This window comes from Eleutherodactylus coqui, chromosome 1, assembly GCF_035609145.1.
Source record: "Eleutherodactylus coqui strain aEleCoq1 chromosome 1, aEleCoq1.hap1, whole genome shotgun sequence".
Taxonomy (NCBI): domain Eukaryota; kingdom Metazoa; phylum Chordata; class Amphibia; order Anura; family Eleutherodactylidae; genus Eleutherodactylus; species Eleutherodactylus coqui.
Window position 1 is genome coordinate 482,756,026 of NC_089837.1, and position 17,277 is coordinate 482,773,302.

Here is a 17,277-nt window from a genome sequence, read left to right on the forward strand (position 1 = left end):
AATATCTTAAGGGATGAGCATATCATACGGAGCAACGCGTTTCGGGGTCCTTATACCTTTTATCAAGCTTGCTGATAGTTCAAAGGGTCTCCTTTTATTTTGAAAATCCCTGGGGTCTCCTGCTCTTTGTGACGTCATCAGACGCTCGGTCCGGACATCGTGCGTGCTCAGGGGGTCGTCTGTTGGCAAAAAGAACCATTCTACTTTCATCAGTCCATAAAATGTTGCACCGTTTCTCTTTGGGCCGGCCAATGGGTTCCTTTGCAAATTTTAACCTGTTCAGAATATTTTTTTTTGTAAACAAAGGGACTTTGCAGGAAATTCTTGCTGGTAATTTGGCTTCACTTGCTCATCTTCTGATTGTAGCAATACTCGCTGGTAAGTTCCGATCTTCTTTGATCTTTCTGGAGGTGATCATTGGCTGAGTCTTCGATCCATTCGAACAGTAGTGCCCCACTTCTTTCCATGTCTTACAGGTTTGTCTTGCCACATTTGAGATCATTTTACATCAGACCAACGTCTGGAATGACCAATTTTCGCCAGTAGTTCAGAAGGAAATGCACCATAACTAACATTTGTCTCCCTCCTACCTCAACTAAGAGCCAAAATTAACCCCTGTTCTACAGAATTAATGACGTCACCAATTTAACTCCTCATTGCTATTATTTTAAAAACTTTTTGGAGCTGTAAAACGCCTCCACTCATTTCAATGAGGCTTTTCAGACTGGCACCCGAACATGGCATTTTTCGAGCGCTGTTTGTTCTATTTTCAAGCGTTTAAGTGTTTCTAAACACCAGGCTTCGCCCATTGAAATTGGGAGGATTTTCATAATTGTCAAAAATGTGGTAAAACGCGGTGTACAGCATTTACCATGTTTTTGAATGCAGCGTTCTATGCCACCAGGGGGGAAAGTGATGACGTCACCAAAAGCGGGCAAACGCTCACACTGAACGCTGTACACAGCAGCTCTGCCCTAGTAAATTTACTTGCTATGTAGAAATATCACTTCTACCAAAAACAGGGATTTATCAGGTTAATGATTTTTTTTATTTTAACACCACTGCATTGACTCGCTAGTAAGGATGAGCGAGTATACTCGGTAAGGCACTACTCGCTCGAGTAATGTGCCTTAGACGAGTATCTCCCTGCTCGTCCTTAAAGATGCGGGGAGCTGCTGGGGAGAGCGGGGAGGAACGGAGGGGAGATCTCTCTCTCCCTCTCTCCCGCCCACTCTCCCCTGCTCCCCGCCGCGACTCACCTGTCAGCTGCAGCGCTCCCCGAATCTTTATGGACGAGCAGGGAGATACTCGGCTAAGGCACATTACTCGGACGAGTAGTGCCTTAGCGAGTATACTCGCTCATCCTTACTCGCTAGTCATAAGTCTGGTTCCTTGCTGCTGACACTACACCTTGACCCTCAACCACTCCATCCCATGAACATATAAGGCCGCCTGCAGACGGGCAGAAATTCCGCGACAGGATTCCCCGCAGAATTTCCGCCCCTGGACGCCTGCATTGGATTGCATTACAGCACGCAATCCTATGCAGACGGCCGCGGTTTGGTTGCACGAAATCATGCGCAGCAAACAAACCGCGGCATGTTGTAATTCTGTGCGGGGCTCTCAGAGCCCCGCCCAGAAACGTCACTTACCGGCCGCTGTCTCCACTCTGCGCATGCGCCGGCTGCCCGACAGCTGGCACATGAAAGAGCCGGAGCTGCGGGAGCAGGTGAGTACACGCTGCTCTCTGCAGGCGCTCGGGTGCCGCTGCGAGAGTCCGGTTTAGACAAACTCCCTGGAGGACGATGGATTACATGGACAGCCTATTGATTTGAGTGGAGAACGGTATAATGTTAAAGGGGTTTTTATCCAAAGTATATTGCTTTTATTTTAAGATGGGACAGCTGTTGGAAAAAACAAGTAGGTGTGTGAAAAAAATCACGTGAACGGGCAGCTGCTGCAGGAGGATGGAGAGAAGAGGGCTTTGGGATTTCCCCATAGCAAGGAGATAGAGCAGGGGTCCCCAACTCCAGTCCCCAGGGACCACCAACAGGTTTTCAGGATATCCTATAGTAAGAACACCTGTGGCAATGTCTGAGGCACCGACAATAATTACATCACCTGTGCAATAATGAGGAAATCCTGAAAACATGACCTGTTGGCGGTCCCTGAGGACTGGAGTTGAGGAACACTGCTATAGAGGATTAACCCATAGCTCTGCTCTCTCTCTCCCTGCTATGAGGATCCCCATAGAGTGGGTGGGACTAGAGAGAGGGGTTGGGCTATAAGGCTTCTCACAGAGATTCCCCATAGCAAGTATAGAGGGGTGGGGCTAGAGGGCAGATCCCAGCTCTGTTCCTCCTCCCATGCTCTCAGGGAATCTCTGTAATTTTGCCCCCCTCTCTCTCCTTGCTATAGGGAAATCCCGTGGGGAGAGTGGTGTGGTGGAGGGAATTCCCTGCTGCTATGGAATTGCCCAGCATCGGGGCTGGAGGAATATCTGCTGCTTACAGCAGGACATTTAGAACCTGCTACCCAGAAGCACATTTTAAATGTTCTGTTCTAAATTCCTGTTAATCCCTGTGGGGACTAAGAGAACTCTTGGGGCTTCCCACCCTTCTCCCATCCCTGCAGGGAATAACATTCCCTTGGGCAGCAGAAATCTTCTTTCCCTGCAGAGTTTCCATAGACTCCTCAATGGAAACTCCTGTGCAGCTCGCACCAAAGATAGGTCCAGTCCTATCTTTTCTCGCAGCATGGACCTTAGATGCGGGCATTGTAGCCACGCATGTCCTATCTTTGATTGCTGTGAGTATTTACCGCATCTAAAATTACTTCATGGGAACGCTTCCATTGGGTCTTTTATAGAAGCTCTGTTTTTATGCTCCTTTAATGCGCGAAAACAGCGCTTGTGGGAAGAGAATGTTTCAGCTCTCATGCAAGAGGGGGGGGGTAAGAAAGACCGTTCCTGAAGCCATGGAAAGAATTGCTATTTTACAGAAGCTGAAGATGCATCATCAACCTGAAAAAAGATGTGTGATTCACAGCCCAGGTGAATATGATCTGAGAAAGCCCTATTAAGGAAGGGTTCGGCCAGACAGCTTCATCTTCTTAAAAGAGCAGCTGTATAAAGGCTGGCAGTTGTGCATATAGCTGTGGCTCCACCATCCCTAAGCGAAGCTCTCAAAGAGAAGTGTTTGCAGTCGTCTCAGCAATACATGAAGAGTAATTTACAGACGGTTGTATCACTGATGAAGGCCGTGCGACTCTGGATGGTCTAGATGGAGGAAGGCTGGTGAACGACCACCCTGTTCTTACAAGACTAAGACTTCAGCAAGGAGGTGGCGGAGTAAAGGATGTAATATTGGTAAATGTGATGGAAGGACTTTTTAGGGTCACTGAGGGAGTCAAAATGATCTCAATGGTTAATGGAGTTCTTACCTGAGTATTTTCTGCTATGGTATAAAAAGAAAAATCATGTTTAGGCAAGGCAATGCACCAAAAAACATTGACTTCTTGGCTACTCTGGGTATAAAAGGAGATGAAATCATGGTTTGGCCACCATCGTCTCCTGACCGCAATCCTTTTGAAAACCTGCAGAGCATCCTTAAGGCCTCTTTCACACGGGCAACAGCGATCTTGCCGTGAGAAAAGCACAAGAATATCACGTCTGTGTTCTGTGCGATATCACTGCGGTTTCTCAAGGTGACATTGTGATTGTGTCGCTACAAAGTCGTGCTGGGGGAAATTTGTACAGTATCTCTTCCAAAATGTGTACAGCATGTTTGCGCATATTTGAGATATTGTAATTGAAAATGTGAAAAAAAAATGAGTTTGTTCAAACATTTCCTAATTTTGGCACTTTTAATAGGTAAGGGACTAGTTATTTGTATAGCGCCAACTTATTCCGCAGCGCTTTCAGTTAATTATTATTTATCACCCCCCACCAAGCTGGGTACTCATTTTAACGACCTCGGAAGGATGGAAGGCTGAGTCAACCTTGAGCCGGCTACCTGAACCATGCGGGGATTGAGAGTTTAGGACTGCATGCTGCTGCCTTAACACTCTGCGCCCCACAAGGCTCTACTAAATATACACAAATTCTATTGGTTTATTTCGCTACATGTTGTACTTCATATAGGTGGTACAAATAAACCATGTCAGAATCACTTGGTTATGCAAAACCTTTACAGAGTTATTCTATGTTAAAGTGACACATGTCAGATTTCCAAAATTTGGCCTGGTCATTAAGGTGCAAACAGGCTTGGTCACTAAGGGGTTAATCAGAGACAATATACTGATCGGAATGAGTCCTTAGTTATGGTGAATAGAAATGCAAAAGTAGACAGTGCTCGCAGAGCAAGAAAAACAACAAACACTGTTGGAACAGACTCAACTAATGGGGTGGCGTCAACACAGGGAACAGGGCACACGGCTCCACCTAATAGCTACCCCCGGTCCCATGGACCTTCCCGGTTTAGTCAGTGACCTGCTTCTCCTTTTGTTAAAACACTCATGGTTATTTATCGTTCACTCTCCCGCGGCAATTTGAATGATAAGAGTCTCCTGTAAAAAGCCCATTAGTCCCTTTGCGCTAGCTGCTTTTTATTTTTGTTCTTTCCTAATTATGAAAGGGGAGTCATTACGTGTGTCCGTTACCTAATAGTATTCTTTTTTTCTTACTGGAGGTTTAATTGCTTGCAGTTCACGTTCTCAGCGGTGTAGGGGAAATCATTTGAACCTGCACTGATGTCCTATTGAGCTTGTAGTCCTAGACCACGGTCAATGTGTTCACAGGGTTGCAGGATCCAGCATGAGCCTCTGACGGGTTAGACTGTGTGTTTGAGGCTACCATGCAGCTGAGCGGCAGTGATCATAGCTGAGCCCTCAGGGGGAATTTACACACACCAGATTTGTTGCAGCAATTTCGGAAAATCTGTTCTGCGCATCTAATTGGGGTTGTTTGTGCAGCGAGCACACGGTTTCTGTGAGACGCATTCATTATGCCTAGGACAATTGCAAAAAGGTCTATGGCGTGTGAATTTTTTTTCCAATGAAGCATAAAATAGGCCAAATAAAAACTGCAGTAAATAGTATTGAACAATGCTTAAATATCACGGGTCAGACCATCTCAGGACGGGGTGACACATTGCTACTTTGCTATATAACGTCATTTATCATATCCATGCAGTCACTGGTTATAAAGGGGGTGGCTTCCACAAATGCCGAGGGTCCAGAATGGTCCATGGCCCCCCCCCCAAACTGTCCATCAAGGTATAGACAAGATTGTATTGAACCATTGCCACCAACCACCATGTGAGTCTGTCAAGGACACCATTCATACAGTCGAGGGGGCCATGGGATCACACAACATCAGCATCCTACTGTGTCATTCCAACCCACCTCCATAACGCTGAGGTCTCTTATACTTGCTGCCCCACATCCCGTTGCTTGCTGTCCACCCCCAGTAAAGGCAGCGAACGGAGTAGACGGGGCACATATGGCTGCCGCAGCAATCTTGCGTTTTGCGAGTGTCCAGAATTTATGGTCCTCTTACACCGGCCAAGTGCCAAGTGAAACGCATGTTGATGATTGTTTAATTTTCCTTCACATGGGCCATTAATTGGCTTATGGAGACAAACGATCGTAATTAGGATTGTTCGTGCCCGTAGGCTGGCTGTACATCGCTCCATCCACAAGCGGAGATGATCAGCTGCAGACCGATTAGTGAGCATTTTTATGCTCGTTGAAATTGAACGATCCGACAAGGAAGGAACATTTGCTCATTCAGCAGCTGATTTATTGGTCCTTTTACACTGCCCAATCATCAGGCGTACGAGTATTTGGAGGAACGTCCGGGCCAGATAACGGCCCGTCTAAAAGGACCGTTAGGCCTCATTCACATGGCAGTATTCTGGGCATTATTTTGCATTAGTATCTGCAAGCCAAAACCAGGAGTGCGTCCAAAGTAGTTAGAGGGAACTTGTGCGCAATTGTCACCGACAGCAACCAATACCAGTGATTCAATGCTGCTAGCTCTCTCTTTCATACACTCAGGGCTTCTTCACACAAGCGTATGCATTTTTACGTTTGCGTATACCTGGCGATTAATTCACATGAATGGACAATTTTACTCGCTCAAGTCCCGAGCTTAATTAGCGTTTTCTCATCCATACGGGTGCGACGTACTAGCGGAAAAATACGCCGCAGCTTGGAAATCCCTGCATCAGCATCCATCCTCGGAATTATTTCAAATGCCTAAATGGAGGCACCTATAAGCTTTTCCCTGCATTGGACACTGCTAAACTGCCTCCCCCTCCCTATTTTTCCAGCTCCCATTGAAGTCTATGGGAGCTTCTAGCATATAGCGGTCGAAAGATACATCCAGGCCTATCTTTTTCGGCCATGCGTAAAATTGCCCGCCGATTTCAATCACGTATGTTCTGTTTTTAATGGTGCAACGTTTTTATGCGCCGCAAATTCGCCCTTGTGAGCCAATGCATTGCCTCAGATGGTTGCGGTTTTCGCCCCGGGGTGAAAACGAGGTTACATAGCCGCGCAAAAACAATCGTGCGAATAAAGGCTTATTTTGTTATGAATCATGATTAAAGCACTCCCATACCTGAGAAGTTTAAGAGTTTTTCTGCGCCGCCTGGGTGGTCCGGTGGGCCTGCCGGACTGTTTCTGCTAGCTGCTTGTTTCTGCCACCCCTCTGACCTCTTCATCCACGCACCGCTGCAAAGTCTTGCCCTAGCCAGGAGGTCGGCTGCCGGCGCATGCGCAGATAGGCACCAGGTTTCTGCACACGAGACAGTTTATATGCACATGTGCCGCTTGCCGACTTAACTGCTACCATAAGGCGCCCACTACGTCATCCACCGAACTGCTTTACATCATTTACATGCGGCACGGGAGACTTTTAAACTTCTATGCTCAGGTATGTGTTAACCACCATTCATAGACATCAGCATTGTAGCGCTGCTATTGGTTGATATTGGCAAAAACTGCTGAGCCCTTCCCTTTAAGAGATGCAAAACTTTCTGTTCTACTTTTTGCTGCAGGTTCCACTCCTGGTTAGGAATACAAGTAGTGAAAAAAAGTAGTCAAAAAATCTCATGATACCAATAAAGATGAGCTCATCACGCATAGAACAAGTCCCTACATGGCTCCTTCATCGGTCTCAGACTACGATGACAAATGGCTTTTTTTCAAAGTAATTTTATTGTGCAAAAGCAGTGAAACACAAAAGGTCACGTAAGCTTGTTATCGCCCCCATCGTCCTCACCGCAGAATAAAGCTGACTGTGATGTGATGTCCACCGAGCCTGGCATCCAGCTTACCTCTGCCATACTGGAACACTGTCTGCATAGTAATTCCAGTTCTGGAGTCGGGTCCATGTCTACCACGATCAGTACTCAATTCTCTGTTGTTACTAAATAGTGACGCTTGTAGGGATCATCGACCCAATTTTTAGCAAAAAAAAAATTCACATTTTGCAATAAATAATTTGGTGCACGTACCGCTGGGGGCCCCGGAACATGGATCTCACTTTTGTGTTGTGGCCCCTGTATGAGTGAGAGAGTAAAACCCAACTGCAAAGTTACAGAGCAGCATGTGAGAGAGACAGGGGAAGCTGATCTCTGCTTCTAATACCTGCGGGACCGCTGCTATAACTGAAGGAAAGTGTACTGAAAGTGGCCTCTTTCTGCTACGATAGGGGCAGACCATCTGGGAAGTCATCCAACCACCATCTGCAGAAGGTGCAGGTACCGATCCGGGCTGAGATTCCCTTGAAAGACCACAGGTCCAATGACTGCTCCATGCATGTATCCTAGTAGGAGGAGGCCATTTATAGTATGCTTTACTTACTTTGGTCATAGCAGCGCTCCCTTAGGACTTAGAGGGATGTGATAGCAGATTTCTGCTTCTCACGTGCTACTCTTCAACTTTGAAAGTAAAACCCAATTGCAATCTCTTACAAGGGCCAACCCAGCACAAAATTGAAATCTATGTTCCATGGCCCATAGGGGCTCATGTGCCATACCATCAGCCCCCGTATAAAGGGTTAGACATTGATTTGCCGGAATGCTACTGTCCAATAGGTGGCGCTGCAGAGGTATCGTTCTATCTTCCTTATTTGCATATATTTCCCAGAGGAGCATGCATGGCTTTATAAGTGTCCTCGCTCACCTTCAAGGTGCTCTCCTCAATGAGTAATGATACCATCATGTAGCGCACCAATGGCTTCCTATGCACCAGTAGTAAAATATACAGTACTGCTGGATCAGTCTTTTTGACTACACCCTGTATACTGGTAAGGCTGGATAACCCCTTTAAAATTCAGGCCATTATGATCATTTACAACATTCACTCTATTATCCCCTATTCTTGGTCTAAAAATCATTATATGTACATCTTTGCTAAGAGATATCTAATGTCGATGAGGCAGTCTAGCATCAGGGTGCAGCGTGTTCTGCATTACTTTGGGCCGTGCCAGTTCTCAATCTTCAGTGCCTATGCACATTTAACTGGGAAACTAATTAAGCTCATTTTCAGTTTGGAGTGTGACCAGATGTCTACTACTCCAATCGGACCACTTTGTTCCATCGACGTGTGCCAAGTAGCTGATCATATATTGCCCACTTGCCAGAAAGTAACTTTTATTTTTATGATGTAAGAAAGAAGGATCCAACATTAAATGCGGAATGACATGTTGTATGATGAAATTGGGGCAAAGCAGACCTCTAATTCTCCATACTGCTTCATTTTAGTCCCTGTATCACTTAACACTCATAGGCTAAAAATGTTGTAGAAGTTACCAACCTTGTAGAAACCATTATACATCATAACCATAGCCTAAAGGGGTTGTCCACTTGTAAACTATTCATGGCCTATCTTTAAGATCGGCTATCAATAGTAGATCAGCAGGGGTACACGCCCCAGGATCACTGCCAGACCATTGTGCTCAGGCACTGAGCTGATTTGTACAGGAAGCAGACAGCGCCGTTCCCACTGCAGTGGTCAGGCTTGGTATTTCACACCATTCATTTCAATGGGAACTTTGCCTGTAATACCAAGCCTGACCACTATAGTAAGAATGGAGCTGTCTGCTTCCTACAGAAATCAACTTATTTTATAAGTACACTGGCCCAAGCTGCAGACACCCACTGATCTGCTATTGCTTATCCTGCGGATAGGCCATCAATAGTCTACAGCTGGATAATCTATTTAATTACAAACTGTCTAATAATCAAAAAAACATCTTCCCATTATTCCAACATTGGTACCGTACCTATAAATCCATATGTTTCATTTGCAATCTTCTTTAGCAGACACTAAATGATGTTCTTAATGGGAACTCTAATAATTTTCAACCTCCAGGGTATTCGTGTCACATGTTTGTTTATTCAAAGCACCCCCAAACCTCCGTTACCCCATTTACATTTAAATATTTTTGAAATGACCCTGCTGATTAATGGTTTAGATTTTGTATTCTGTTTTCTAGTATTATAAGTCCAATATTAACCCCTTGATAAAAGGATACAAAGAACTGAAGACTGAATGAAATGGTAACTTAAAGGGGTTGTCCGGCCATAAACATTAGGTCTCATTACTTCTGTTTGCCCATTTCCATGCACTTTGTAATATACATCGTGCATGGAAAATGAAGCAAACAGAAGTTTTGGACTTACCTGAAGGGGTGCCCCCCCCTGTGTTGCTCCTCCGTCGTCCCTGGTTACCACAAGAATCTTCTCTTCTTGTCGGGCCAGCTCTTGTCGGCGCGGGAACGAGCGCCTTCTCATCCACGCATGCGCAGTTCTTCTCTCTGCAGCCGGGACCGATATACGATCTTCTTGTGTGCAGGGGGGGGAGGATGGAAGAGCCTCAGAGCAGGAACTGAGCTCCCGCCCCCTATCTGCCTCCTTTCCGCCCCTCTGCACTATTTTCAATGAGGAGAGGCGGGACGGGGGCGGGGCTAAGGTCCGAGAATTAGCCCCGCCCCCGTCTCGGCTCTCCCCATTGCAAATACTGCAGAGGGGCGGAGAGGAGGCAGAGAGGGGGCGGGAGCTCAGTTCCTGCTCTGAGGCTCTTCCATCCTCCCCCCCCCTGCACACAAGAAGATCGTATATCGGTCCCGGCTGCAGAGAGAAGAACTGCGCATGCGTGGATGAGAAGGGGCTCGTTCCCGCGCCGACAAGAGCTGGCCCGACAAGAAGAGAAGATTCTTGTGGTAACCAGGGACGACGGAGCAGCAACACAGGGGGGGGCATCCCTTCAGGTAAGTCCAAAACTTCTGTTTGCTTCATTTTCCATGCACAATGTATATTACAAAGTGCATGGAAATTGGCAAACAGAAGTAATGAGACCTAATGTTTATGGCCGGACAACCCCTTTAAGTCAAACTTTGTCTGCAGGCGATTTTGGCTACATTGTATAGTAATGAAATGTAGCAATCTGACTACTATTCTCACACACAGCTTTACAACCAAAGCCAGAAGTGCAACTAGTCTGTCCATAACATTTCCCATTCCTTCTGAATCCACTTTTGGTTTGGCTCAAAAACTACATCAAAAACAGTCATAAAAACTGTAGCTTTGTGTGAAACCACCTTTATTGATGGCTTCTATACAGCTAAAAAAAACGTATTACCTACAACCCACATAGATTATGGCATATACAGGGTGTGCCGAAAAAATCTATCCACACTTCCAGCAGTTATCTATGCCCTCTTTTAAAATCCATATTGAATATATGGCAGCAATATGTAGTATTATGTTGTCTTTAGAGAGGCCAGTAGTCACACGATTGCTAAAGCCACCTCATGGCCAACACCACTTATCTTTTGAGTCTTAGTGTTGTTTGCGCAATAGTTAGTTGAAATCAGAAGTATCTGGTGCTCAAAGTGGTCACTACTGACATCGAAACAGGATTTCAGAAGTCACCCATGACTTACAGAGATCATTGACGTCTATGGAGATCCAGTAATAAAGGTTTTATGTAGAAGTGTGTGTACATTTTTGGGACACCCTGCATGTTGCTTTTACTCCCTACAATGTGGCTCAGTAACATATGAACATGCATATATTTTGCCCAGTGGCTTCACCAGTTGGGGGACCTCAATAATCCTTTAAGTTCTGTACTGACATTTAAAGGGGTTGTCTGTCCTCTTTTCCATGCATGACCTACCAAGAGGTCATCAGTAGATGATGGATGTGAGCCAACGCACGGGAATCCAGTCCATCAGCTGATAGTCTGGCCCGCTGTCCAGTGCAGCAGGCTGGATGTAATCATCAGCGGACGCCACAGGAAGTGCGGGTGCCAACTTCATTCCTATTGAAATCAATTAGAGAGCCGCGCTGCTACAGCCCTTCCTAATCCTCTCCTGGTGAGGACGTTACACTTCCGTTCTAAAGAGGAGAGGAGCAGGAAGTGGAGTAGCAGTGTGGCTCTCCTATTGATTTCAATTAAGCTGGCACCTTCACTTCCTTTACAGTCTACTAATGACAATGTCCAACCTGAGCACTGGCCAGCAGGCTGGACAATCAGCTACTGGATGGGGGGCCTGAGTGGTGGACCCCATCCATCAACTACCATTGACCAATCTAGAGGGCAGACAACCTTTTTAAGTACAGATGGTTGTCTGGTTACCTTCCAACTGTGTTAAAAAAAATCCAACAGAGAAACAATTACCCTTTAACTATCGCTGTGATCCAGCATTGTAGCCCCGCTGTGGTCCTGGTATTTGTTGTTGCTGGTGATGTCATCTGAAGTCACCTGACTGCTGCAGCCAATCAGACACTGCAGCAGCACCACCTATTCTTCTGGCATTATTGCTCACATCCTTGGTGCCATGATGCCAGGAATTCAGAAAGGTGATGCTGCAGCCTCTGATTGGCTGCAGCCTCTGATTGGCTGCAGCAGACAGGTCGCTCCTGATGACATCATCAGCAACAACAAACACTGGGACCACAGTGGGACGACAGGGCTCCCTGGATCCCTGTGGCAGAGAGGGAGGGGTTAAATACTGTTCTTTTTGTTATTTTAACAGAGTTGGAGCTATAGGGGCAATGGTGTCCGGAAACCGGACCAAGCCCTTTAAACGCCAAATCAGTTTCATAGTAATACACTTTTTCCTTCCTTTTGAAGAAAAAAACCCAATATTAGTAATATTAGATCCTTTGTTCATTTCTTAGAAATCCAGAAACATCTTTTAATGGGCTGTAGAAAAAAAATGAGTGAGAGAGAGAGCACACGAGATATAACAGGCGGAACATCAAAGATAAGGAAAGGCGGAAGTTCTCCATAGCAAGAAGCTTACATATCCGACGTGCAGGCTCTGGTATATAAGTGCAACATTTATTTCCATCTTGTAATGTGCAAACTTATCAAAACATTCAAACATGCCATACAAAGAATAGCGTTCTACAATGGTAGAAGGAATGACTGTAAAGACAATGGCAGAGGAGTAGAAGATAGATTTAAAGCGAACCAGCCACCTCTGCATTCAGCCCTGCGGTGGGATCAGCTGCCCAGTAGTCCACCATTCCAGTAGGGATTATTCCTCAGCTCCATATTCAATCCCTTATTCTTAATACATTTTTTAAAATCCAAGTTTACTCTTACTAAATGAGTAAAGCACAGCAGTACGAGAGAGACCAGAGCCTGGTTTGTGTAGCATCGCGTCTCCTTGTACTTACTGTGCCCATAGTGCAGTACAGAATTCCACTTTGGACAAATCCCTTTTTCTTAGAATAGTTCTCCGATAATAAATTCATAACTGCATGTCCCTTTTTTGGGATCCCCAGCAATCAGCTGAGTAAACTGACAGCAAGTGTTCAATTTCCCTGCAGCGCCACCACAGGCAAAATGAAATATTACACAGCATTCATTAAAATCAAATTGGCTGTCCATGTAGTGTGTAGCCTTCTCCACTCTGGCTAATAGATGAAAGTCTTGAAAAAGGGTCTCACTCTTTTAAAGGGATATTCCCATCTCAGACTTTTATGGCGTATCCACAAGATATGCCGTAAAGCCTGATAGGTGTAGGTTTCAGAGGTGGGACCTACATCTACCGTATCTTGAGATCTGACCTCCCCAGTTCAGCTTAATGTGGTGTCCGGAGGTGGAAAAATGGACACAGCTGAGCAATTTATCCAATATTTTTTCCCATAGTGCCTATAGATGTGATTGGGAGTTACAGAAATAGCGTCGCACGAGCCGTTCCGCTGTTTTCTGTACTCCCGGCCAGAGTGCTCAGAGGATCTCGGCCATGAATACCCAAAATAGGAATACCTCCTTAACTTTTTGGAAAGAATTCTTTTAAACCTGACAACCCCTGTAAGGTCGCCTTCACACAGGCAATAAATGCTGCAGGATATCCGCTAGCGGAATCACTGCAGAGATTCTGCGGCATTTACCGTACAAGCCGTGTGGAGGAGATTTCAGAAATAGTCTTCACACGAGGTCCGTAGCGATTCCGCCCTGTGAAAAGGTACTGAAGACCTAGTAATCAAAGCCACACTGGTTGCTATGAAGGCAGTTCCTGACAAGGCCATATAAGGAAATAGTTGTGGTTGTTAGGCAGTATTTCCCTAGCAACTAGTCTGACTTTATAGTTGCTGACTCAGACTTTTATAGTTTAGCTTAAAGGATATCCATCACCATTTTTCGACCTATTAAACCCCATATTTTAAAGGTGATAATATGGGCATTTACATAGCTGCTTTCTAACTATCCAAGGCCGAACATACCTCTAAAATCAAAGACTTTAGTTTTTCCCATGACACATGCAAAGTATCCTTGTTGACGTACTGGACCTTCTGTGGTGGGCTAGCCGGTCAGTCTCCAGGAGGTCTGCGTGCCTCCCCAAACACAGACTCACTCTGTGCTGGTGACGTGGGAAGTTCTCAAGTCATCACCACCACGGTCTACATCTTGCGCAATGTAATTGGCGCATGCGCAGCTCAACTCTCTCCTGTTGAGGGTAGATCCATGAAATCAACTGCGGCAATCGCGTTGCGCGAGACATCGACTGAGGCATGAAGGCTTCCCTAGTCGGTTCGGCCAACCCACCATGAGGATAAGCCATCAATAGTTTACAAGTGGGCAACCCCTTTCATACATTTTGGTGGGGAGCAAACTGTATGACGTTCAAGTGGAGCAAGAGAATACAGAGCTGAGATATAAGCCCTTAAGCCGATGGGTTTCAGAAAACAAAACGGCTGCTTCTACTACATATAGGGGTTGGCTTCCCTTTAATTTCGAGTCCCTTCCAATGCCTTTGGAAAGTAAATGAGTGTCATTTGTTCTATGCTACTGTGTGCAGTGTTCTGCCAGTGGTACGTGGACAGAAAGGAACATTACTGTACAAATTAAACATGCTTTGACAATGGAAAAAAAATACAGTGTTTGCACAATTCCTGCACCTTAGTAGCACTCCTGATTGATCCAGCATGACGAGCAAAGGCTCTAATAATTAGATATGTTATACAGAATAGTCTCTTCAGCAGCAGTAGGTTGATATTCATTACGGAGTTAACCCTGCACTTGGTTCTGAAACCTGTTTTTGTAGCGAGTGTTCGGTGATGCGCATCATGAGGGCTCTTCATAGTCATAGAGAAAATTAGGAAGCCATAATGTAATCAAGAGCAGGAGCTGCCGAGGGGATGGAAGGAAGAGAATGACAAAGGTGAAGTGAACCATCTGCTTGACGTCAGTGAACTGTTACATTGAAGCAGAGCTGTATATAGGCTGAGAGGCCCTAAGGCTACAAGAGTTCCTACAGAATACTGAACTGATGCATGAAAGGACACAGGAAATTAGCCGGGCTACATACATCACGTAGAAAACGTCCCGCTACCCTAGTGCATGTCTAATCCCCACATTGTAACAGGATCAGGAAGACTATCTTGTCCATTGGATGACCTGCATGGTTATCGGCTTCTTCTTGTGATACTAACATGAAGCTCACATTCCTGATTGGTTCTTTTGTACCTTTTAAAAGGACACATTCTGTTCTACAATGAATTTGTAATGTTTTAGAGTGAAAATATTTTGGGTGTCGCGCGTGATGTCGGATTTGGAAGCAAAAGGGGTGTCATGTGTTATCTGCATAACATTGGGGCAGATTGGGATAGATACACTGAAAATAGGGTATTCCGGGCATATGTTGCTGTGTTGGCAGGCATTCCATGTCATATAAAGAGTTAAAGGGGTTGACTGATTGTAAATTACTGATGGCCTATCCTTAGGATAGGCTACCAACAGTAGATTGGTGGAGAGCTGTCACCAGGGATCTCCACCAATCAGCTGTTTGTTGGGCTCATGCACTGAGCTGCTTTCTGCAGGAAGCAGACAGCTCCGTTTCCACTGCAGTGGCCCAGCTTGGTATTGCAAGTAAGATTTAAATTCATTTCAATTGGAACCTTGTCTGTCATACCAAGACTCGCCACTGCAGTGGGAACGGGGCTGTCTACTTGCTGCAGAAATCAAATCTGCGTACAAACGCACCTGCCTGGTGTACAGCTGGGGTTCTGAGTGATGAACCCCCACGTCTCTACTATTGATGGTTTACCTTGCAGATAAGCCTTCAATAATTTACCATTGGGCAACCTCTAACAAAATTCGCTCATTCTTAGCATTAGTTTTATCCCATACCACATCTATCAACAGGGGATACTGGAATTCTCCCCATTGTCTTGCATGGAACACCTATGACAGCTTGTTGTTGAATGTGTCCAACACTTACAAATATCAGATTATTTTTATATATATAGCAGTTCTTAAAGTGACCCCCAGTTTCGGAGCAAAATTCTGTTCCAGGACAGGACGGAGTAGAGGTATATTATCTTTAGTTGTTCAGATCAGCTGTCCCTCCGATCCACTGGTTCCGGGTCCTGTTTTGGACGTCTAGTAGTAGTGTAAAGGTACCTTTTAAGGTAAGGTATCATGTGACCTTCGCTCGAATAATCGCAGCGAATTCAGGCGATAGTTGTCACATGTACGTGACCACTAAACGGGCACTGAGCGAGAAATCGCTTACTTGTCAGGGTCATTAGGTTTTTAGCAGATCTCAAAACCAAGCGACCGCTGGCCTATAGAAACAGGTAGTCATTCATCTGTGAGCGACTGCCTGTTTGCTGTGAATGGAGGTGGGCAACTGGAAGAGATCTCCAGCGCGCTCCGCCTACATTCTCTGCATGATTACCACTCATGTATGAGAGCACAAGAGCAGTAGTCGGTGGGACAGCTGTTGGGTGCCCAACTGTTGTCTTGAAAGAAGTGGCTTTTAGACTACCACAGACGATATCTGCTCTCTGATTGGATAGAGTGGCTCACATGATCAGCACTGGCCAATCCGAGAACATTAGCAAATTGCTGCAGTCCTCATGGATGACCAAAACCAGCTCCTGAAACTAGTGAATCAGTGGAGTCACAGCCTATCCTCAGGAGTCTGTCACCAAGGTCCCCCGCGATCAGCTGTTTACAGAGATAGTACGTTCAGGGACTCCTGCAGAAAGCAGACAGCTCTGTTCCCACTGCAGTGGCCAGGCTTGGTATTACAGTTATTGAAATGAATGGGAACTTTGCCACAGCTGTGGGAAACTGAGCTTCCTGCAGAAATCAGCTAAGTGCACCAGCCCAGAAACAGCTGATTGGCTGGCATCAGGCATAGCATTGAAGGTAAATCATCAATAGTTTACAATTGGGCAACCCCTTTAAACATTTTTTTTGTTGCACGGTCCTTTATGGCAGAAATACAACCTTTCAAACTATTTGTTTTAACTGTACATATGGCCTGTGTGTATTTTTGACTTCCTGTGACTTGTTCTGGTTACAAAATATGAACCTTAATTGCAATTAGTAAATGGACAGAAATTAACACAGTCGTCTCATTGCCCTAGCCCTAGATTTTTAAGAAAGAGAACAGGTTTCCTATTCTTTGCTTGTGCAAAACTGCTACTTAAAGCTGATTGTGTCTGGTAAACCTATAGCTAAATTGTTCATATACAATGTGCCTTTGCTAGTAACACGTACAAATGATTATTAGTATAAATGATACTTCATGAGGTTATCGTCACATTTCCTAATAGGGACGAACAGCCTTGTGTTTCGGATATCAGAATGCCCTTCCTGTAGAGAACCACCCATTACCCAGTGGGTGTCAGAAGAGGCACAGCCAATGGTTGCGATAGTCACACGTTGGAGTACATCCAATATACTGTAGATAGTGGGCATCTCATAAATGTGGGAATAGAGGTGACATACAGGGTTAGC